General features: G+C 38.3%; 3 long non-coding RNA genes across 3 annotated transcripts in view; 1 reads left to right on the top strand and 2 right to left on the bottom strand.

Annotated features, from left to right (window-relative positions):
• Nucleotides 1–237: 237 nt before the first annotated feature.
• LOC148266335 (uncharacterized) overlaps nucleotides 238–25,316 on the bottom strand; it is a 48,960-nt gene continuing 23,881 nt past the window's right edge. The window contains exon 3 of the long non-coding RNA XR_015818474.1: nucleotides 238–482. This is a non-coding gene — a long non-coding RNA (uncharacterized LOC148266335). The remainder of the gene's footprint in view (nucleotides 483–25,316) is intronic.
• LOC148266337 (uncharacterized) lies at nucleotides 22,496–22,962 on the bottom strand. Its single transcript, XR_015818472.1, has 2 exons — nucleotides 22,849–22,962; nucleotides 22,496–22,725 (listed from the first exon to the last, which is right to left on the bottom strand). It is a non-coding gene; the product is annotated as an uncharacterized LOC148266337 (long non-coding RNA).
• LOC148266336 (uncharacterized) lies at nucleotides 22,649–23,423 on the top strand. The gene is made up of 2 exons (XR_015818471.1): nucleotides 22,649–22,790; nucleotides 22,887–23,423. It is a non-coding gene; the product is annotated as an uncharacterized LOC148266336 (long non-coding RNA).

The following is a 25,316-nucleotide window of genomic DNA, read 5'->3' as shown; positions in this document are numbered from 1 at the left end:
GAATGTCTCCCTTGTGTCAATCTTACAAAAGAAAGGAAGACATAAATTGGTGGTCTAGTTTTAGAAAAGATGACTTTATTTCCTTAGATATCTTATGGATCTTTCTACCTACAGCTTCAGTTATAAGAGATTTGGTCTATGTAACTACTCTGATACCATTTGTGACATCCCTAATGAAAATTAAAGCATAAGGGTGCCAGTTACAGAAACAGGTTACAAGTGCATGATAAAAATTGTATGCAATAGAGTAAATTATTACAAATACCTTACCAAATATATGAGTTCTAATTACACATATCTATAATTGAGGTCAAAAGTGGTAAAATACAAAATATCAAAATACAAAAGGGCCACGTCTTTCACTATACGATTAGACTTATCAGAGTGCGAGACAAGTCATGCACTCAAGGTTTGTGGATCCACGAGATCCTCATAGACTTCAAGGGGTAGATCAGCAGTTGGTTCTGCACTATCTTCATCATCTGATGGGACATAAAAAAGGTGAGTTCTATATACTCAGTAAGAAAAATAGTATTTAAATAATATCGTAAGATTTCAAAAGTGAATGATTATGTCATTAATACTTATCATCGGTCACGTCACGGTCCTTTATTACTTTATGAAAATAATTTTATTTATTAAAGGAAACATCAAATCTATTATATCATAGTCACAACAATCAAATCAAAATCATACTTAACAAAAGAGAAAATCAAACAAATCATAAAATGCTAAGATTTTTATGTCATACTTCTCGAAGTCATTCCGACATCCATATCTAAGGGCATATACGGATTTTTGACTACTCATGTTGAATGACCAGATCAGATATATAACGACAATTTACTCAGGCACATTTTTGGTTTGCCAAATCATAATACGATCTATGACCACGACTGTTCCAACCACAATGGTTCTATAAGATATTCTATAACAACGATACTACTTAGGCAAATGTGACTCCTAATAGATATTAGCATCAACGCTCTCGTCAGAGGATATGCCATCATCCACAGGGAGTGATCCTCTCATGTCTTTCTAGACCAGATGGGAGAGGGAGAAACAGAAACTCCTTAGAGATAAAAAGCCTAAAGAGACACTTGATGCATTATGCATCTCAATACACATACATACATTTTTCGGACCATTCATGCTCATTCCCCTTCTTTTCTCTCTTTTTTGTTTATAAATGCTTTAAAAAAGTATCATCGGATTCATGTTATTTAATTTACATGTAAATCATTAAGTGCTTATAAAATCACATAACATGCTTGAAATTAAGAACAAATCACTTATTAAACATAAACATGCAAAACACAAAATACAAAGTACAAACTTCATAATTTGATTTCCTAGAAATGCTCCTTAAGATGTTTAACGAAATACTAAATTTCTTATAGAAACCTGGAAATTTTCCTACACCTTTCTTCTTATTCTTTCCTCTTTCTCTCTCTAAATCACTCCCTCTCTCTTTAAGCTCTTGGAAGATAGAAGAATGAAATGAAACTGATCAGGAAAAATTGAAGAAATGAGTCCCTATTTATAGAAAATAGGGACCATTGGATTTGAGCCAAGTGGAGAAATCCGGTAAGAAGAGGGAGAGTTGAGTAGAAGATTGATTTGATGTGACGCGACGGTGTTATAAAAAATAGAGGAAGAATCCTCCACCACCGATGGTAGCACATCGCCCAAGGTAGCACACGGTGCCCAAGGGGGCGGCGGCACACTGCTTGAGGCAACAATGCGCCTCACCAGGCTAACCACATACTGGCCTACCCTGCTGCGTGCAGGAGCTAGCCTGCATGCGTGCAGAGCCTACAACATGCAGGGGGTTGCGCGCAGGCCTACTGCGCGGACAACGCGTGCATAGAGTGTAGTTCCTAGCCTTGTCCTCGTGTGACGTGACACGCCCGCGGACTGACCCCGCGCCCCGTGCACACAGTACACACGTCCTACACTTAGTCGCATGAGCATGCTCGCACACAGCACACCACGCCCACGAGGGTGAGCCTTTCCCGTAGGCGTTTTCCTGCAAGATTCGCCCCATTTTTCGTTTTTCTCTTGAAAATTATTTTTTTAATAAAAATAAAATAAATAAAATAAAAATAAAAATAAAAATAAATAAAAAAACAAAATCTGAATAATTTAAAATTATAAATTTAAATTTTGAAATACGATATAAATTACGAAATAAAATTTAAATGAGTTATGAAGGCCCGAATAAATAGGAGTTTCCAAATATAAATTTAGCACGTTGGTGAGCGAGGTGTTACAACTATCATCATAGATTGTACTATGGTTTGGCAAATCGAAAATGTACCGTGAGTAAATTTTTGTTATGTATCTGATCTGGTCATTCCACATGGGTAGTTAAAAATCTGTATCTGCCCTCAGTAGATGGAAGTCGAACGATTTCGCAAAGCATGACATAAAAATTTGAGTATTTTATGATTTATTTGATTTTCTCTATTATCAGCACGATTGATTTGATTGTTATGACTATGATATGATGGATTTGATGTTTTTTAATAAATAAATTATTTTCATAAATTAAGAAATGACCCTGATATAACTCCGATGGTAAGTGTTGATGATATAATTTTTTACCTTTAAAATTTTATAATGTTATTTAAATACTGTTTTTCTTACTAAGAATATGGAACTCACCCCTTTCCATGCCCCCCCCCCCCCAAATAGGAAGATAGTGAGGAACCAATCACTAATCTACCCCTCAAAGTCTAGGAGGATCCTGTGGATCCATAAACCTTAAGTGCATGACTTGTCTCGCACTATAATGAGTCCATTCGCATAGTGAAAGAAGTGGTCATTTTTGTATTTTGATATTTTACCATTTTTAGCCTCAGTCATATGTGTATAATTGGAACTCATATATATTTTGGTAAAAGATTTATAATAATTTATTCTGCTGCATATAATTTTTATCATGCACTCATAATCTGTTTCTGTATCTGGCACCCTTATACCTTAATTAGCATTTAGGATGTCATAGAGAGAGAGTGTGAAAGGAGGTGGAAAAGGAGGGTCTTTAAATATGCAAAAGAGGCGACTCAGATGCATGACAAGTAGCAAAAATTGGCAAAGCCAAGTGGAGCAATGTGGGTGGCCGTGGTACCCACCAAACATGGTCAAACATGGCAAAACATAGCCGACGGGACCAGACAGTCATCCCTTCGTCTTACCTTATTAATGGTGAAGAGAGTTATTCGAGTGGACTTTGGTTCAAAAGGATAACACAAAGGTCAAGTTCGGGTAAAATGAGTATTTGGGTCGAATATGAGCCTTCAAGTTGGATAAGATGTTCCTTAAAGGATTCAGAAATGATTGCATTACATATGTAGCATGCATTTGAAAAAAACATGACATTGTTGTGAGTATGAATTAAAAAAGTGAAAAAAAAGAAGAAATCTGCTCGACCGTTATCTCTAAGGGGTTTCTATTATTCCCTCATTTGAGTAATTGTTGGTAAACTGCTATCGGTGATGATCGGTGTTCCCTCTAATAAGAGAGGATACACGTTAGGTATATGTAGGACCACAATGGTGAATGTATGATTGTGATCATAGTTTAGATGGGGAGATGATAAGGACCCATGAACTGGTTGGTGATTCACAATGGTAGCCGAGGATCCCTTCTACCCTTAATAGATATATGTTGCAACGGCTTTGCATGAAGGTCAGTAAAATACTAAATAAAACTTAAATGTGATTTAAATATTAGCCAAATTTGTATGATGGTTTTTCTGTTGTAAAGTGTACTGTTTGTGTTTTTAACATCTCCCTAATTGTTTACATGATGATCCCTCTAGTTATTGGGCATACTATCAGTTTAAATACATGTGATATAATATGTCTTCATGAATTTCAAGTAATGGTGCCCCTAGCATGGTAGAATAATTGTTTCAATGGATTTCTTAATAAAGACAACAATTTTCCATATGATTAAATGACTCCACCCCGCAAAAAATATCTAAGGCGAGAGGTATAAAGGTTTTGTTCAGGTTGCTTAGTCCCTTTGTAGCATACTTTACAGAAGAATCTTACTCATCCTCAAAAGTTTGGTTAGTAGTTTCAGAGGCATCGAGTTCAAAATCAAAGGCTGATTACCGTGGAAAGGCACTTTCAAAGGCTATCTATCCCCCATTCTATCAGCAAACCAGTTAACAAGGAGATAGGCGAGCATGGTACAGTCGAATTAACAGGTACTTTACAGATCAAGGATTCAGGAGGAGCAAAAGTGAGCCTACATTATACATCAAGACCCAAGGTGAGATCGAGACTCGAATTCTTTCACTTTACGTGGATGATCTCATCTACACAGGAAATAGTGAAAAGATGGTTCAAGAATTAAAAGAAGATATGATGAAGATATTCGAGATGACTGAGTTGGGCTTGATGCACTATTTTCTTGGCATCGAAATAAGTCAAGAAAAAGAAGGTATATTCATATCATAGAAGAAATACAAAGAAAACCTCCTAACGAAATTCAAGATGTATAACTCTAAGTTAGTTTCTACTCCACTCGTCAACAACAAGAAACTACAAAAGGAAGACGGATCCGCAAAGGCAGATGCTTCAATCTATAGAAGTCTGATTGGGAGCTTACTCTATCTCAAAGCTAGTCGAATGTTTATTCGAAGCAGTGATTGGGTTGGATCAATGGATGACATGAAGAGTACTTCAGGATATGCATTCACACTGGGTTCTGGAGTGTTCTCATGGACATCAAAGAAAGAAGACTCTGTGGCACAATCATCTGCAGAAGCTGAGTACATAGCAGTAGCGGGATCTACATCTCAAGCTATATGGCTCAGAAGAATACTTGAGGACATGGGCGAGCAACAAAAGGAAGCTACAGAAATTCTATGTGACAACAAGTCAGCAATCACAATGATAAAAAATCCTATGTATCACAGCTGGACAAAACACATTACGATGAAATATAACTTCCTACAAGAAGTCATTGCTAAAGGATAAATCAATCTAAAATATTGCAAGACAGAGAAAGAGCTCGCAAATATCTTCACCAAAGCATTACCAAGAATAAAGTTCGAGATATTAAGAAATATGCTTGGCTTGGAGTAATCAAAAAATGCATTAAGGAGGAGTGTTAGATTAATGCATTTCTTATTATTATAAAATAATCATAGTCGGCTGCTGGTTTTGTCTTGTATGGCGGCAAAATCGCCTATAAATATGTGTTCCTATACATTTGTGTTTGGTTAGATACTGTCCCATGCATGTAATAGATGAGGGTTAAAAACTCTCTCTCTCTCTTGTGTTTTTATGGGCTATAATGGGCAGCACTAGGGTTACAAATGTTTGCATTTACCATCAAGAAGAATGTACATATCCAGGCATGTGGTCTTTAATGAAAATGCTTTTCCCTTTTAGACTTTCTCTGACACCACTGCTGCTGCGCCAGCGGGGCCCCTCCCTCTACCTATTGGCCCCCCTTCCAGTTCTATCCCAACCGGCTCTTAATCCACCTCCTTCATCTCCACTGCAGCTGTTCATTCTTGAATTCATTCCTTCATGGTCTAATACTGAATTGCATTAAGGTGTAATAAGAACGCATATTGGATATTGAGCATGAAAATGGGTGTTAAGGATAAAACAAAAACCAGATGGTTCTCTTGAGAGGTATCGGGCACGATTGTGTGCTCAAGGCTTCAGTCAGGAAGAAGGCCTAGACTATGAAGAGACCTTCCTTCCAGTTGTAAAACCCACTACCTGGAATGGAGCCTGGTAGTTGCTCTTGCCGTCTCTCGTGGCTGGCCTCTGCATCAACTAGATGTATAAAACGCCTTCAACCATGGTGACCTTGAGGAGGAGGTCTACATGAAGCAGCCCAAAGGCTTTGTTGATCAAAATTCTCCCTTTGTCTGCTTCGTAAAGTAATCTATGGTCTCAAGCAGGCTCCACGTGCCTGGTATATGCATCTCAGCAATTTTCTTTATAGCCTTGGTTTTGTGGGCTCCAAGGTCCTCTCTCTTTATTCAGCACTCTGACTCTCAAACCCTCTATGTTCTTATATATGTTGATGACATCGTCCTCATTGGTTCTCATACTGGAGCGATTCGTGGCCTCATTGCTTCTCTTGCTACTGAGTTTGCTATTAAGGTTGTTTTCCTTCCTTTGCACTATTTTCTTGGTGTATAAGCATGGCGAGATGATGAGGGTCTTTTCTTATGTCAGAGTAAATACATCCATGACTTGATAAAAAAATGGTTTATGGAAGTGCAAATCCCTAAAAGTCTCCTATGGCTACAGGTTTACAGCTCTCTCGTCATCAAGGGGAACTTTTTGAAAATCCCACACTGTATAGTAGCATTGTTGGTTCTCTTCAGTACCTCTCCTTCACTAGACCTGACATAGCCTTTGCTGTCAACAAAGTATGTCAGTTTATGCAAGCACCTTCTGTTGATCACTGGGTTGTTGTCAAGCGTATTATTCGATATCTCAAGCATACTCTCACTTTTGGCCTTAACAGAAGCAAAAATGAACTTCATCAACTTAGTGCATATTCAGATGTTGATTGGGCTGGATGTCCAGATGAGAGACGCAGCACTAGTGGGTACAGTGTCTATATGGGTTCTAATCTTGTTGCTTGGAGCAAAAAGCCACCCTTCCCTTCTTTCTTCGATCAGGTTCAACTGTTCATACCGACTCCACTCGGATTCTTCCAATTCAGCTTCCATGAGTACGCGTAGGGAAGGGATCTCCACTTCGCCCCTCTAGGTCGAGGAGCATATGAGGTCATCAGTTCATGGGATTGGATCCTATGGATGTCGAACTCTGCTGGTATCCTCTTTTGATTGAGTCCCCAGTACCTTTCAAATAGAGCCCTTAAGAGCTCTTGTTTTTCTCCTTTCGGGATTTTTTGTCCATATCATTATTGATAAACCAGGCCTTAGTTTCCGACCAGGCTGGGGGAGACTGCTTTCACCCTTTAACAGTCTGCAAACCTTTTTCTCATCCCCCTTACCACAAGGGGGTTTAGGACTTATGTAAACTTCTTCATGTGGGTCCCCGTTCAGGAAGGCATTTTTAACATCTAATTGGAACAGAGGCCAATCTCGATTCGCAGCAATAGAGAGCAGGAGACAAACAGACTTCATCTTGGCTGCCGGGGCAAAGGTTTCCTCCTAATCTATCACATATGTTTGAGTAAAGCCTTTAGCTACTAGCCTGACCTTTTCCTCCTTTCTCCCATAATTTCATTACCTGAATCTTAGCTCTTCGCCTTTCCAGTCTTCTCTTCCGCCTTCACTTGAAGTGATGGCTCCTTTAGCTTCTACTGAAGAAAGAGAGAAGGTCAGGCAAATCAACCATTAAAGAGCCATCGGTCAATCGGGCAGTTCAAGTAGTCTCTGAGAAGAACAACGGGCCATCATCATTGTTTTGGCATTCCTGTGGAACGGAATTGGATTAGAGAGGCTGCAGCTGGTTCCAGTGATGGAGCCAATCAAGTTCAGATTGAATTTCTCACAAGAAAGTTGGGTTTTTGCCATCTTTCAACTCATTCGACATCCTTTTCATTCGATGTGTTCCCATCCATTAAAGAAGAATAAGAGACCTTTCTTAGGAGATTCTTCCTACCCTACCTTTTTATTTTCTTTCGGACACCAGTTCAATAATAAGAAAAAAGAATAGGAAAGGCAAGTCGGAACCTGTCAAGCTCAGTCAGATTCAATTGACCGAGACTGGCGAGAGAGAACTTCTGACTCCTAAAAAAAAAGAGAGGATTCCCAGGTTTCAGTGAGTGACGGGTCGGGCTTACCATGTTTAATAGGAGACTAGCCTAGCCAAGCCAGTAGTCAGAGAGCTTACCACGGGAGAACCAACTACACTAAGAAAGACCTAGGGTGGGGCTCGTTGAAGAAACTCGATGGTCGCATTCTTCTCTTTTCTTTTAGTGGTCTCTTCAAAATAGAGTATTGGATTGGAGTCTAGTAGGGAAATCTCTCAGAGGTCTCACTCTTGCCAGCCGTCTGTCCAGGATGTCTCATTCTCGGAGTGAGAATCAATTCTTTTATTACATGCTATGAATCTTCATCAATGGCATAGTAATAAAAGAGAAAGAAATTAGTGATTTGATGTTCCATCTGCAAACACGACGAAAAAGGTAGCCGAACCACCTCCCTCAAGTGGGTAGCAATATCTATTGCCCACTAAGTTATCCAACAGTTTTCTTTGATTAAATGTTCCATCGGTTGGCAATGACTGTAAAACAATCATACACCAATCGTGAACAGGCTTCAACAACCGCTGATTAACATAGTTACCTATGGCGAAGATTCGCCCTTTGCCCCCTCCTGGACACGACCAACCTAGTTTCCCTGGTATCCATCGTAAACCAAAGTCGTTTATCGAAGGCAACAAGGGACCATTAGTTCGCTCAAATATATCTAAAGACCATCAACTTATCAATTTCTTCGTTTTATCTAGTGGATATCTGATATATTTAGGCCATAATGCACCTTGAGACCACTGTTGACCCTGAGCGTGAACAAAGTTCACAAGCTCACGCCAATTAGCAAGCTCAAAGGGTAAGAAGGTAAAGACCGATTTCTAATCTTTATTCTTGTTACAACTGTAGTTACTACTTTACTTGTTAAAAGAGATAGAGCCGTCTTGCTATGACTCAAAGATGGTAATAAGCTAATAGATGCGCCTAATCTCAAAAAGGTAAAAGAGAGATAGAATGAGTCAATGCGAATTGCCAGTTTAGATTCAATGTGGGATAGTCCCTTAAAAAGAAAGAGGAGTGAACCCATGTCAACTGTTTTGATTACAGGTCTAGTTCAACTCATAGCCCCCACTGGTGACGATCTTGTCATTGGGGATTGGAAAGTCGCTCTGCCTGACAAAGAATGGTTAGCTGATCTGGGAGCCAATGTCTCGATGCCAAAGTCACTGGTCAATGAGTAGGCAAAAGAATCTGGGGAAGGAAGCTCTTTAAGTAAGAGTGACCGCCTCGTGGGTCCTTCAAACATACTTTTTTCGATTCAATGTCTTTCTTCACACCTGGCTATCTCCCAGAAAAGCATACGTTTTCCTACCTCATTCACTTACAAGAAAGAAGAGCTAACCGTCCTTTCCTTCTTCTTGCTTAACATAAGGCTTGCTGCTACCTCCCCTTCCTTCTCGGGGGGGAATCCGGATTGGACTTTGATTCCATCTCTTTCTCTCTTCTCTACGTTGGGTTTCCAAAAGGGTTCTACCACAGTTAATCGTTAGGTAGAGCATTTCATAAAGTTTTCAGTCTGACGTCCGGTGTTCCCGAAAGAAAGCAGTGAGCGTAGTCAGACGGAGCGAGCTAGGTCTTACAGAATCACGAGTTGAATGAATGCTACTCCCCAATCTAAATTGGAGGGCAGAAACCACTCAATTCTTTTTTTAATTAAGGTTTAGGAGAGCAGCCAGCCCTTCTTATATTATTAAGTCATTCTAATTAAGATTAAGGTGGAAGGATCTTCTTTTCCAAGGGAGGTAGTGCCTACGTGGCCTGGCCTAAGAACCAAATGGCAAGCGGAAAAGACTTCAGCCCCAGAGATGGACTTTGGACTTTACGCGAGATTGGTTCTAGATGCATCTGTCCTGGAAAGCGAGAGTGTCATCTATTCAAGCTATTTGCACAGGAAAGCACTTATCCGGTTAGGTGACTCAGGGTAAGGACGATCCTTGTGCAAAGGAGTGCTTTTCAGCATGGGTGAATGGACAAGGGGACTTTCCATCCAAATAATGAGTTCGGGCTTGGATCGAAATCTCTCATTTGGTCAAGTAAAGCTACTCAATCAATCTCATCTTATGCTTAAGGCACCCAGGATAAGAAGCATTCCAGATATATCGAATACCATAACTAGGAAGGATATAAGACGGGAATCCAATACCATTTCAAAATGTTACATCAGAAAATGAAGACTTACAAGGACGGCAACTCACCAACATGCAAGAAGCCATACATCAAGTTCCATGCAATCAAAAAAGACAGTCTGTCATCAACGTCGTTACGTTAGAGTGAAGCACATAGAAAAAAATGAGTGAAGGTCTGCGTGTCGAGTCTCCATCATCGTCTTTCCCATCTAAACCACCCCTCCTACAAAATGAAGGGAATGGACCGCAAGTAGAGCAAAGTGGTTTCTAAAACTTCAACAAGCTCGGCAGGGAACTTTCCGAGAGCAGGGCTTACAAAGGGAACTCAAATTAGAAGGCTTTCAAAGTCACTTGGCCTATTGATCTTGACCAGCCTTGACTGGTTCCACAGCAAATGTAACTTGCCTGTAAACTATTCCCTCAGCTGGCACGACATTGAGAAGAGAATTGCAAATATCTTCACTGGTTTTAGAAAATTGAGTCCAGTCCTTGAAATGGTTCGCACAAGGAAGGAAAAGAAAAGGAGGGTCTCACACCGGTGTAAAGTAAAAGCAATTTCCTTAGACTCAGAGATTGCATTTGCTGGCCTTTAACTAGCTTTACAAAATAGGCTTTTATCTCAGCCTTGATAAAGTCATAGGTGAGTTTCTTTAAACCTTAGTTGTGTGATTCTAAATACTATTTTTCTTATTGATTTTACATGGAACACACCCCCAATCCGTGGACCCTCAGGCGTTAAGAAATTAAGGGTTTGCTCTTTGAGTCACCTCTTAAAGTCTAGCTAGACCCAATTCCAGATTCTTAATAATACTTTAGGACATAATTCGAGTGCAATAGTTACTTCGCACTTTAATGAAGTATTGTAAGGATCCTATTGTAACGACCCCGGAAATTTAAAATGAAATGTATATTAAAAATATCGAATGCGGAAGCGAAGTCAAAATTTCGATTAACATCCCTTACACTAAAACTAAAAACGTGCTCAAAATATAAAAGATCAAACTAACTAAAGGAGAAACTCGAAAGTAAAAGCTATGGATATGACTATGGAGTCTTCAGGTGTCCCCTTCGTCGTCCTCCTGCGGAACCGGCTCGGGAACGATGTCTTCCTGATCTGAAATGATTAAATAAGGAATGAGCTACACTAGCCCAGAAAAGACATCACGATATCTCACCGTCACGGAGGTAAAGGTGGGTAGAAAACACAAAAAGACCAATGGAGCATAATTTACAACAAATTCTTTTTATCAATAATAAATCTTTCACCATCCACTTACCTCGATGGAATCCATAAAACAGTATACGAAAGCAATAACATTATCATCATCATGAAATCATACATGAACTGTATAACATAATACTTATCAAGCCTTTTGTAATTCAATCGTTACACAACATATTTTTCCTCTTTTACCAGCCCACTAGTATCCATGGGGATCCATAGGAGTCCCGCTACCCGTGAACCCTTAACACTTGTAATCAAATTCCAGGGCCGTCCCCATACCCCGTCCGGTATGGGCGCCAAAACTATAAACCTCAATACCCCGTCCGGTATGAGGGTGAAACGGGTCGTCCCCATACCCCGTCCGGTATGGGCGCCAAAACACATAGGGTCTCCATACCCCGTCCGGTATGAGAGACCACAACCCCGGTAGGGTTCCCTACGGACCTGGTCCGTCCACCATCTCCCAAGATATCTAGTCAGGCTGATCACATTATACAATTATCAATTTACATAACCTTTCATTCCCATTTTCCTCAGTCAACATCATCAATTCACACACAAACAAGCAAAATAATAATTTATGCCAAATAAGACAACATACAGCATCGGTTTCTCAGTCATTCAACCCATAATCAATAAAACAGTAAAATATGCACACAAAACTATGAAATGAAACCATCAAACCTCATACTGCATTTAAAACTGTAAAATAGGCTAAATAACAGTTAACCGACAAACACACTAGACTCGGGCTACATTAGCGACCTTAAGCAATTTCACACATTCGTTGATTCAAGAAATACAGTTTTATCATTATTGAACTTTAATACCGTGATAGGAAATAGGGTGAGGGGTCCTTACTCGTTTCGGGGTCCGAACACGGCTTCACAGTGCGCCTACAAGCTGTCCCTAATTTTTCCTGAATTTTTTTCGAGGAACTGAAACGCATTATTGGTACCTGCACGTGTTCCAAAAAATTCCAAATTAGGCCCAGGGCCCCTTTTTGGCCAATATCGCAATTCCGGCACGGCGGCTCCGCCGTGCTTTGACGACGGCGCCGCCGCAAGCGGCGGCGATTCACCTCGGTTTGGCCGTTTTCGGCCGTTTCTGGTTGAATTCGGCCACACTTGCATCGATCCTTGCGATTAAACAACCCTAGGGCCCTCGGGGGGCCAAAAAATTACGGAAAACCGAAGCTTACTGGCGGCGGTGCTCTCGGGTGCGGCGGCCCTCCGGTGAAGTTCGTGTTTTGGTGATTCGGCTCCGATCAACCTGTAGAGAAAAGAATGGTGATCACGGTGATATAAAAATTGCATTAAACGGAGGCCGGGAAGGGCCTCATCGGAGGCAAAAACCGAGGAGGGGCGCGGCGGCGCCACTGGGTTTCGGCCGTGTTTTCCGGCCGTTTGGCCGGGATTTTGGCTCCGATTTGGCCACAAGGAAAATCAGTGTGGAAAAACGAGTCGGGGATATGAAATTTACCTCGATCGGCGATCGGAAATCTCCCCGGTGCGGCGGCGGGTGGCGGCGGCCGGCTTCTGGTTCGTCTTCTCCGGCTAGGGCAGGCGGCTAGGGTTTTGTGGTCTGGTGTGAGGGTTCTATTTATACCCTTTTGTCTTTTGATCTCAGCCGTCCATTTTGATTTAATCTGGGCCGTCCGTTTTTTATTGAATCTGGACCGTCCGTGCGATTGCATCTGGGCCGTCCGATCGCACGCTTGATCTGGACCGTCCGATCGCGCATACGCGGATCGCCAACGTAGCCCGTCCCGGATCGACGTGGTCTTGCCACGTGGCAGGTCCCGGTTGGCCGGGACTACTGACGTGGCTGCTGACGTGGCCTCTTTTTTTTTTTTTTTTTTTTTTTTTTCTTCTTCAATTTCCCAGGCGCTACACCTATCATGTATCTCATTGCTATCTTATGGCCTCCATGTACGAGATCAAACTTAGATTGTTGTAAAAGATTTTTAAATTCCTTCAATGTCAAAAATTTTATTTTTGCACTCGTAACTACTTAAGTACTTGGTTTCCTTTTACACATTAGGTATTTGGGACGTCACAAATGATATTATAGCCCGATTCTAGGAGAAATCCCTCATGATTAGGACCCCAAACTTAAAATTAGGAAATCTTATATGCCTATCGCTATCATAATTAGAGAATTGTTTGGTAATTAGGCAGGTTAGGAAACGTACTTCATCTAAGAGAAAATACTAGGAGAATTATTTTAAAACTCTCCGATGTATACAAACATACAGTAAAAATTTATTTTTTAAATATTATCTTTCCTAACCCTTGTGGTAAATAAAAAGATGGATCCTGAACTATCACCTCATACCATCCCTCTCATTTGCGAATTTTTGAACGTCTTTCCCATAGAACTATCAAGACTACCGCCCAGGTGGAGAGTTGAGTGCTCCATCAATCTAGTTCTTATAACCCAACCCATCGATATACCCTCGAACCAAATGAATAGGAACGAGCTTTGGGAGTTACATCGCCGACTTTTGGCACTGTAGAAGAAGAAGTTTATCTAACCTATCTTCTCTGTGTGGGGTGCCTCGATCTTGTTCACAGAGAAGAATGATAGAATTCCCCACTTTTATATTGATTATCGAGAACTCAATCAGGTAACCACTAATAAAAGGTGCCTATTACCCCGTATCGACAACCTGTTTAATCGATTTTCGAATGTTTCAGTGTCCTCCAAAATCCATCTCAAATATAGTTATCGCTAAATGCGAGTATGAACTAAGGATATGCCAGTGATGGTGTAACATCCCAAATACTAATTAAAGCATAAGGATGCCAAATACAGAAACAGATACGAGTGCATTTAAGATAATTATATGCAGTAGAATAAATTATATTACAATCCCTTACAAAATAAGTTTGAGTTCCAAATTTTACAATACTAAGGTAAAATAAAAATAAATACAAGTCTCTTAAAAAGTTGGACTCATCAAAGTGCGAAACAACATATGCACTCGTAACGGTTCATAGATCTATAGGATCCTCAAAGATTTCAATGAGTAGGTCAACAAGCGACTCCTCACTATCGTCCTCATCTGAAGGAGGGTCATGGAAAGGGATAAGTTTCATATACTCGGTAAGAAAAATAGTATTTAAAATAACATTACTAAGATTTTAGAGGTACTTTAAACTCAGAAATAATACTTTATCTGTTTAACGTCGAGAAACATGTATGTAGGACCATTTTAATAATAAAAAATATTATACTTTATTTAAAAAAAGTCGACATCCATCAATCATCAATCAATCATATAATCATGTCATATAAGTAGAGAAAATTAAACAAATCATATTATATCATGCTTTTATTTCATTTTACTTATTTTTCGTGCAAAGCCATTTCGACCTTTATTTACTAAGGGCAATATGGATTCTTGACTACCACTGTGGAATCACAAATTCATTTCATATCATTTTCAGTATATTTGCAACTTGTTAAACCACAATACATTTACGGCTTGCTAAACCATGACATGTTCTATGACCAAAGTTATGCCAACTATAGTGGTCCTATATGTAAACTATAGTCATGGTCGTACATTGCCAACGATGACCCCTACAATCATATTGTGTCACCACTCTCATCAGAGAGTATGCCGTCATCCACAAGGAGCGGTCTTCTCATGTTTTTTTATACCAAATGAGAGAGAAACAAAACCCCTCAGAGATAAAAATCCTAACGGATCATACTAACTTAAATATCATGTTTGCAAATATCCATAATCCTTTCATATGTTCGTCAAATATCATCATGTTTCATCATTTTTTATCATGCCCTCATATTCATCATATTTATTTATTCATTTGTAAGAATGATGCAAATCATGGAATATTTACGTAAACATATTTAAAACATAGCAATAATTAAATATGTAATAAGCCATCTCATATTCACGCAATATTCTTTTTATTAATCTAGAAATTCTTCTTAGAACGTGCAGAATAAATACCAAATTCCCTTACCAAAAGCTTGAAGTCTTTCCTAACTCTTCTTTCTTCTATCCTCTCCTTCTCTCTCTAACTCTCTCTCTAAAATTTGCTTTGGTAAATAGAAGAATGAAGGTGAAGTGATGAAGGAGTGGTGGAGAAGGTCCCTATTTATAGAAAAAGGGGACCGTTTGATTTTTACCAACTAGAACAAATCCGTGAGGAGAGAGGGAGGGAAAAAAGTGACCGATGTGACACAATGATTGACAGACAGTTGATGAGACGACAATGACGCGAAAGTTGTACGAAAACTGAAGGCATGCCACTCAAATGGCCGCGGCTCATTGGAAAAACGGTGGCACACGCCCCTTAAGGGGCGGCGCATGTTGCCCAAGCTTGCCTCGCACACAGGCTGAGGTCAGTTACACAAACAAGCCTGCTGTATGCCGACGGCACCTACCGTGTATGCTGGCCAAGGGCATACACACAATGTTGCATGCCATTTGCGCATGATGTGATGCACGAAGACTATATGCCTTGCACTCTGTGTAGATTGAACGTGCACATAGGCGCGTGTCCCATGCTGATTGCGTGTGTGTGCAGCACGTGGGGCCCGCGCGGATGGGAAAAGTTTCCTGCGGCCCTTTTTGCGGGATTTTCCACAATTTTTCTTCTCCGTTTTTCCTGATTTTTTCAAAATTAGTAAAATAAATAAAAAATTACATAAATGAATAAGTAAAATAAATAAACAAATGCATTAGTTCATAAAAATATAAAAATTAAATTTTAAACCCGATTTCATTCAAAAACCAAAACATAAATTTAAAGAGTTAATGACCTTATGACCCAAATAAATAGAGGTTTTAAACAACAATTAAGCGTAAAGGTTTCAGTCTGTTACAAAAGGTGGTCTGCTATTGGTATGGTCGTTTTGAATTCCGAGTCATGCCCTATGAATTGAAAAATGCCCTGACGATATTCTTGAATGCCATGAACCAAATTTTGGGACTTGTCTTGGGCTAGTACATTCTTGTCCACATTGACAACATATTAGTGTACTCAAGGAACTCCCAGGACCATGTCGCCCATCTCACTCATGTAATGGAAACTCTTCGTCAGCATTGCTTGTACACCAAGTTCGAGAAATGCTCCTTTTAGATGGATCAGATCTCATTCCTTAGTCATATGGTTTCTAGTGAAGGGGTTTCCATTGACCTGCTGTAATCGAGAACATCATCAGTTTAGACCAACCTATCAACACCGAAGATATTCAAAGATTCTTGAGCCAAGTTGGATACTATCGGCACTTCATCCAAGACCTTTTCCGCATTTTCGTTGCTCTAACAAGCATTGTCAAGAAGGGGTTTTACATCAACTAGGACCCCAAGTGTGAACGAAGCATTTTTTAGATTGAGTGTCGACTTGCCACCACTCCGATGTTGGCCTTTTCCAACAACACCGACTATCTTCGAATAAAGGGTAACGCATACCATACGGGTCTAGAGTGTGTACTCGTGTAGCAAGGCCGACCCGTAGCTTATGGTTCCAGGAAACTAAAGTCATATGAGCACGACTACACCTTTTACAACCTTGAGCTTACTACCATCATCTTTCCTTTGAAAATATGGCGTCATTATCTGTAAGGCCGGACCTTCGAGATTTACACTAATCATGAAAGCCTAAAGTGAATGTTCCCTAAAGAAGAATGAACTAAAAAATAGGGACACTGGACTAATCTTCTAAAAGATTACGACTGTATAATCCTATGTCATCCCAGCAGAGGGAGAAACATTGATGGTGCCCTTGATCAAGAAGAATGAGCCTCATTAAAACGATTGATGATTTCTAGATAGAAGATGTTAGAGATGATTCAGGAGCTTCAAGTAAGTCACCGTGGCCACCATACCTATTTAGCCCATATTTTGGGTTAGCTCAACATCCACGGCAGACTTTGGGAAACCCAGGCGATGGACCCAGAGATTTTGGAGCACAAGAATAAATTTCGCCCCACGGGAGATAGCAGCAGCAATGTTTACTTCATGGTGACTAACGAAGGACTGTACTAGTTCCACAATCAAATTTGGGTACATAATAATCCATCACTCTGAGCAGATATTCTGAAGGAGATATATGCGTCTAAGTTATCCATCTATCCCAGTAGCACCAGAATGTACCGTGATCTGAAGCCTTAATACTGGTGGCCCAGCATGAAGAGGGATATCGCCGAATATGTCTTCCGATGTCCTATGTGCTAGAGAATCAGGGCCGAATATCTAACGCCCTATGGTCTTTTATAAGGTCTCCCTGTTTCAGAGTGGAAGTGGGAACACATTGCTATGGAGTTCATCAATGGACTACCTAAGACTGTACCAACTGTGATGCCATTTGGATAATTGTAAATCAACTTACTCAGACAACTCATTTCCTTGCCATTCGGACCACCGAATCAACTATGAGATTAGCTTAACTATTTATCGAAAAAGTTATCCAACTTCATGGTGTTCCTACCTCTGTGGTGTCGAATAGAGACCCTCATTTTGCACTGTACTTTTGGGATAGCTTCCTGAAAGCTATCAATTATAGTTTGAACCTTAGCATCACTGATCATTCTCACACTACTAGTCAAATTAACCTTGGAGGACATGTTGCATGCCTGCGCTCTGGATTTCGGTAGCTATTGGGATCAACACCTGTGTCTTTACAAGTTCACTTATAATAATTGTCACCAATCTAGCCTTAGTATGGCTCCTTTCGATGCCCTCTATGTTAGATCTTGTCGATGCTCAAAACTCATTATAATAGGTTGGAAATAGATACCTCCTTGCGTTGGACTATGTCCATAAAATTATCGCAAAGGTTGACACTATCTGGAGACATCTCCTCACAGCTATGAGTTACCAAAAGAGTTATGCAGACAACCAAAGATGACCCATGGAGTTTGTAGTCAATTACCATGTCTACCTTAAGGTTTCCCATGTAAGTAGGATGACAAGATAGAGAGATAGTAAAACTAAGTTCTCATTTCGTTGGGCCCCTGAAGATTTCATAACATGTAGGCCCTGTGGCCTATCGCCTCGCTCTGACCCCAGATATGCTTCCTTGCATGATGTCTTTCAAGTCTCTTGATTTGGAAGCATCTCATCAAAGTGAAAGTCTAAGAGCCCCTATCTGCACGAACAATTCTTATGCAACATATCTTATGGAGATCATTGACGGGGCAGGAGAAATGATACATGGTCGGGACGTTTCCATGGTTAAGGTACGTTGGCAACACCACACCTAGGAGGAGGCAACATGGGAAGAAGAAAAAGAGATGTGAGATCTATATTTTGACTTACTTTGGGGGACTCCTGCAAATTTGGAAGACCAAATTTTTATTAGGCGGCAGAAATGTAACACCTTAACTTTTAGGCAGTTAATTAATTTCAAAACTAAGATATTTCAGCCCTTTGGGCATATAAAATTTTCATTGAAAATACAAGTTCATTTTTATTTTAATTAGTTTCCCAAAAATTTTATCTGAATTAAACGAAATTTTAGGAGCAAAAAGATGAGAAAATAAATGGCATTGGAAAACACGACTCACAACCGGTGACCCATGGCCCGCAATCTGCGACCTGCAACCCATGAGCCACATTTTGTGACCCATGACCTGTGAGCTACAACCTGCGACCTGCGGATAGCCCGCGCACACTGTGCACACCCTGCACGCAATTATGAGCATGATATGCGTGCATAATGCGCTGCACAACAGCGTCTGCACGCGCGATAGATAGCCTGCACATGCGCATAATGTTGTTACGTGCTAATAGCTAACGAGACAACCTTTCCCTTCAGCCAAAGGCCATGCTTGGCCTTTCTTCTCCTTTTTCGGCCATGTTTGGTGGGCGCCAAATCCACCCCCTCACTCCATTTTGTTAATTTCCACAAAGAGGCATAAATCTGGCCTTTCCTTCTCCTATTTAAACCCCTTCTCCATTTCTCCACACCATTTTTCCTACTTCAATTTCTAAATTTAGAGAGAGAAAGAGAAGATATTTTGGGAGAGAAAGGAGCAAGAAAGAAAAGAAAGATAGGAGTTTCACATGCTCATTCGAAAAATTTCCAGAAGCTTTTCCTTCACTTCCAAAAGGCTAAGTGCTCTTTTTAGCTAAATAAAATGATGAAAATGTAAAATAATTATGTCGAATTTTTCATATTTATTTGGTGAGATACTTTTATATGTGTTGCTTGAGAATATATTTATGTGATTTTATGCTTTATTTTTGAACGAATGACAAAATGCGATTTTAAGGATATTGATCCTTTGTCCTAACATTGGTAAAGCCAAATAGAGGTATTTTAAGGAGCCCCGGCTTCAAGGAATATCCTGATGGTCAAGTCCGGAGATAATAGAACTTTGGCCAAATGTGTTGGACCCCCACCGAGATCTAAACATGAGGCATGATACATGATACATGAGAGTATGTTGTATGGTTAAGATGTATGAAACCTTGGTAGATTGATGATTCACATGGTCGAACTTGTTGATTCAATGTTTAATGTCTTCGTGTTTGATATTATTTAATCATGGAAATGTAGAGCACAATGCATGAAAAATGATAATTGGAACTATATGCAAGTTTGACCCTTTGCCTTACCTTAGTAACGGTGAAAAGAGTTATTCTAGTGGACCTTAATTTAAAAGGATAACTCGAAGGTCAAGTCCGGGTAAAATGAGCCTTCGGGCCGAATATGAGCTTTCAGACTAGATAAAATGTGGAATCCTTAACGGATTCAGGAATGGTTACGTTAAACATGCAGCATACATAAGAAAGAAATATGATGTTGTTGTGAGCATGAATTAAACAAGTAAAAAGAAGGAATAAATTCATTTAACCTTTATATCTGAGGGATTTTTATTTCTCTCTCATTTGAATAAGTGTTGGTGAACTGATCTCGGTGATGATCGACATTCCCTCTTATGAGAGAGTATACCCGTTAGGTATATGTAGGACCACAGTGGCGAACATATAGTCATGGTCATAGTTTAGATGGGGAGATGATAAGGACCCGATAATGAGTCGGTGATTCACAGCGATAATCGGGGATCCCTTTCTATCCTCAATGGATATATGTTGCATTAACTTCGTATGAAATTCAATAAAAGACTAAATAAAACTTAAATATGCTTTGCAATATTATCCTGATTTGTATGATTGTTCTTCTATTGCAAAATAATTTATACAATTTTATCGTTTTTATATTTTCAGATTATTTATGATTTAATTTTCAAGAAATGGCAATGAGCACATGTATATGTATAAAGTATACAATATATATATATATATATGTATTATATAATAGCATCTCAATAAATTAAACACATACTAAAGAACAAAGTTACATAGCAAGCTAACAAAGCAGCTGCTAAGCTCATACATAGAATAAATATATAATCTCAAGTTTAAAAAATGTTAAGAAGAAAAAAAACAAAAGAAAATATACAAACTGGTAGCTAGTGCATGTCCCACCAATCCACAATATGTATGTTGATCACTTCCATAATGTATAAGCCGAGAAATAACATAGAAGAGAAACAATATTTACATATATGTGTATATATATAGGCTAATCAAGGACTAGTTGTAGTAGGAGGAGGTAAGAGGAGTGGGATAGAGGGGATTGTAGTTGGGATGGTGGGGAGAGAAGGCAGATTGCTTGGGAGTGGAGGCAATGTCAGCTATGGGAGATTGTTGGGAATTGTAGGAAGTGAAAGCAGACTCGGCTGCGGTAGATTAGGCATGGAAGGCATTGGTGGCAGAGTTGGCTGAGGTCGAGGAAGACTCGACATCATTGGCAATGGTGGCAGCTACAGGAGATAACGGCCCGCAAAGCCTACGTTCATATTTGAACATGATAAAGCGATAAAGAGAACTAACATGAGGAAACTGTGATAAAAAGTCATGATCACCGAATGTAATTATTAGGAACTAAGATTTTTGGGATGACTAATATCCAAATCAATGGTTGATGATAAGTTAGTTGGTTTGCGTGGAAGAATTGGAGGAGATCCTTTGGGTTTATATAACAAGTGTTTTGGTGATTTATGGTTATATTTTCCTTTATAATCCATGTAGTTTGTTCACCTTCTAAACCATCTCACCTAGAAAATACTGCTTTCCTTTTGACCTTTCTGATTAGCTATATATTATTATTATTATTGTTAATATTTAAAAAATTGGATCAAGATTTTGTTTGGTCAGCTAATCTGTGACCTTGAAAATTAAAAACTAAATAGTATTTAAATAATAATAATAATACAATTAATATTAAATCTCACTCAAATTTATATTTTAAAAAATAAAATATCAACTATCCAATTTATTTGCAAAAAATTATTTATTTTTTATTAAAATTAAAGTTATTCTCTTTCTCCTCTTGTTTGGTTACCGAAAACATGAACAAATTTCGTCCCTATGCGTCTACATGTTGCTGTAATTTGCAGCTTGTCAGCTACTACTTTAGGGTTCACACCGTCAATCCATCACTTTCCTGCAACTCAATTTGAGTGAATGTTATGGGCTTCTGTTGGTTTCGACTCCCTAGATTCTATCGGTTTATTTGTTCTTATGTAAATAGGCTTATCATGCTCTGTTAATATCTGAAGCATTTCTGAAGTTCATTTCCAAATTCCTCAGCATCAGAGTCAAATTCCAGATGAAATTCACTTTTTCATTCGTTATTTTCAAAAATAAAATTCTGGATTTGTCAAGAAATTCACTATAAATTCTTCGTGGAATTTATTTGTTTCCAACTCTGTATAAGATATACGGTTCAATTTATCTAGCGGTTTATGTTATACAGAATTTTATGGTAATATTGAAACGTTTGTTTCCAACTGTCCAACAGAATTTTATTTTGAATTTATATTATACGTAATTTATCTTGTAAGGAACTTCCTATTACAAGGTCATGCCGTTTGGGCTAAAGAATGTTTCATGATATTAAGCATAAGGAAGTTCAAATCTTTAGAGATGACATGATCGTCAAGTTCAAAGAAGGTTTCCCAGCAGTGGCCAGACAACACAACCCATTTTCTTCTTTTCCCTTTTCTCGGCCTAGCTCCATTTCAGAGACCAATGTTTTGAGGAAGCTTCTTAAACTGCCTACAAAATGTTGTTGTTTTAAAAGGGGCCTTTAAATCACCTCCTCACCCTGGCCTCGGCAGAAAGAGGGGAGGTTAGAGTTTATTTTTTCAGTTTACAGGTGGGAAACAGCTTAACTGGGAACACGATTGAAGGGGATATTCGACGTCCCTAAGAAGAGAAGAGAGGTAAGAACCTGAAGAGAAAAAGGAATAAGAAAGAAGAAGGAACCGTGTGAACATGGAGTTAAATGGAAGAAGGAATATCGACTGGAGATGATGATTTAGGTGACGGCAACGCGACAGTAATGGTGTTTGATACAACCAGAAGATCATCAAGGATCCTGGTCAAGAATCCCAAATATCTCTGATTCCGGTATCGTGGAAGCAAGCCGAACTCCCGTAAGATCCGGTCAGACTATTCAGCATCAACTTCCCCCTTTTTTTATTATTTAATTTCAGCATTGATCTTATCCTTTTGTGTGAGATTTTTTTTGGTTGTTACTGGCGTCGTGCTCCCTGGATAGCAAGGAGAAGTTGTCGTTTCATTTCTATTTAAACCTCATCAGATTATGGATGAGGGGGTAAGCAAGAAATAAAATAAAAAAGTGTGGTTTTTTTATCCCAAAAATAGAAACTTACGTGCAATCCTTCTTGTGATTGTTCTGGGCACCTATCAGTGTTTGCCAGAAATGCACTAGAGATGATGACTCTGAGACGGTGTAGCTCGACCATAAGTGAACAAGCAAGGGAGACACAAAAGGGGCAGAAGCTAACAGCAAGCTTGGAGGAGAAGAAAGGAAGAAGTTGTTGTCGTAGATGATAATAATGATGATTTCAGCAAGTGGATGTGACGGTGACGGTGACGTGTTGAAGAAGCCAACCCTCCTTTGTCTATAAATAAGGGGGTCCCGAAGAAGAAATAAAATTCTGAAGGTGAAGATTCTTCCTTTCTACACTCTGTAAAACCCTTTTAGAAGAAGAAGAAAGAAACGAAAATCTCAAATAAAAAAAAATGCTAGCTGTCGCTTTTCGCTCTGAAGAAAAAGGGTAAAGAATGGAGCAGAAAAAAGATTTTCTGACGAAAGAATCGTCTAAATAATTTTTGGAGCTCCACAGGAAAAGAAAAAAGTGCAAATCTCTTGATCAAATTTTAAGTTAAAGTCCAAGACTTTTTTAATTCAAAATGTAAAATATGAAATTATGTTCTTGCAGAATATTATTTCTTTATTATGAGTTATGAAGTCTTAACATACATTTAGATTTCTATATTTCTATATACCTATGAATCATCATTCTTTTATGAAGATACGTTGGCTCATCATAGAAGTAAGCTTTTATTGTCCATGATTCATCTTCAAAGACTTTAAAATTATAGTATATATATCCTCAAGAAAAGTCATCCTCACTATTTGAATATAATGATCATCAATTAAAATTAAGATTATACTAGTTATAATAGTGCATCCAATCTATTGAAAACATCAATTTTTACATTCGGTAGTTAAGACACTAAAGTTAAAATGATAGAATCTGTTGAAAAAATTGGTAGATTTTGAATTTAAATGCTTAGTTGTTAGAAAAAATTTATATTATCAATGTATAATAAAACCTATATATATAATATTAAACTCATTGAACTAATACCACTATTACATTTACATCTTAAATATCTTATTTATAATATTATATATTATATGTTTTCATTTTATTAATTATAAATAATTTTTTATTTAGTTTAAATATTAATATCTAACACTAAAACTTTATATGTAATCTCTAATATTTTTAAATTTCATAAAATTTAAATTTTGTACAATATGTGATAATGAAGTCCTAAGTAAAATCGTTGCTATTCTATGAAGGAAGAACTCACAAAAGGGATAGTTAGATAAAGTTTCCATAACATCGATAAAATTATTGCTATTTGTTTTAAGAACTAATGTGCCAAAATGGGCAATAGCTTAATAAACGACCCACTTTGAGATGGTTTCTTAATCCATGAAGGTGCTACCATTTTCCCCAAAAAGTACATGCCAAAATGAGTAAGAGGATTCATAGATGACCATGTTTAAGACAATTTTCTAAGTGTCAATAAAACTATTGCTATTTTTTAAAAGAGCTATTGGTTACTCTGACTGATAAGTTTACATATGATCATGTTCTAAGACACCACCATAGCATTTGTAAGTTTATATATGATCGTGTTCTAAGACACCACCATAGCATTTGACTGATAAGTTTACATATGATCTTATTCTAAAACACCACCATAGCATTCAGTAATACATAAATTATAATTATTAAGATATAAAAATTTTAAATAAGTAATTGTAACGTCCCTACTCTGCTTAGAATCCTACACTTACGCAAATCATTTTTTACTAGTTGAACCAATAAACATATTAAGCACACGCAATATTTAAAATTAAGATTTCATAGATTTATCTCTTGCATAAGTATTTCAAATACATACAACAAACTAAGGCATATCTACGCATAAGGTTTTCATATCAATAAGAAGGTACTAACCCTATATTTTTTACAACTTGAGTAATACCCACACAGTGTATCCTTTACTGATCAGGAGTCTGAAACTGAGTATCCTACTATAAAAAGAACCACAATGAATTTAGGTGAGCTTCACTCGTTTAGTAAGGATATAAATATTATCTTATACTGAAACAATCTATCTAAAAATCTATAGAACATTTAAAACTACCGACTAAAAATAAAATTCTTAGAAAACAATTTAAATATGAGAACTTACTAAATAATTTCTTTTGTTTTAAATTCCTTCTGATAGAATTCCTAAAATCTTATTTTCACTTATTGTTCTCATGTTTTACAAATTTTATTCTTGTTTCTAAACAAAACTCATGCTAACAGTAATAAATTCAATATCATTGTCTTTTCTTTTCCTGCATCTTTATCATTTTGTAACTAATAATTTTCATTTTGCTCATACTTATTGATTCTTATTTCAACTTTTCTTCTTCTTACTCAAAGTTCACTTTCTTTCACACATATCATAACTATTTCACTTTCAGTTGCACTTAATGATATCACGAGTACTTATCACTTATTCACATATGCACATACTTTTACTA

The sequence above is a fragment of the Carica papaya genome, chromosome 4 (genome assembly GCF_054855325.1).
Source record: "Carica papaya isolate Zhongbai chromosome 4, ASM5485532v1, whole genome shotgun sequence".
Taxonomy (NCBI): Eukaryota; Viridiplantae; Streptophyta; class Magnoliopsida; order Brassicales; family Caricaceae; genus Carica; species Carica papaya.
The sequence above is the reverse complement of the archived record's forward strand: the minus strand, read 5'-3'. Positions and strand labels throughout refer to the sequence as shown.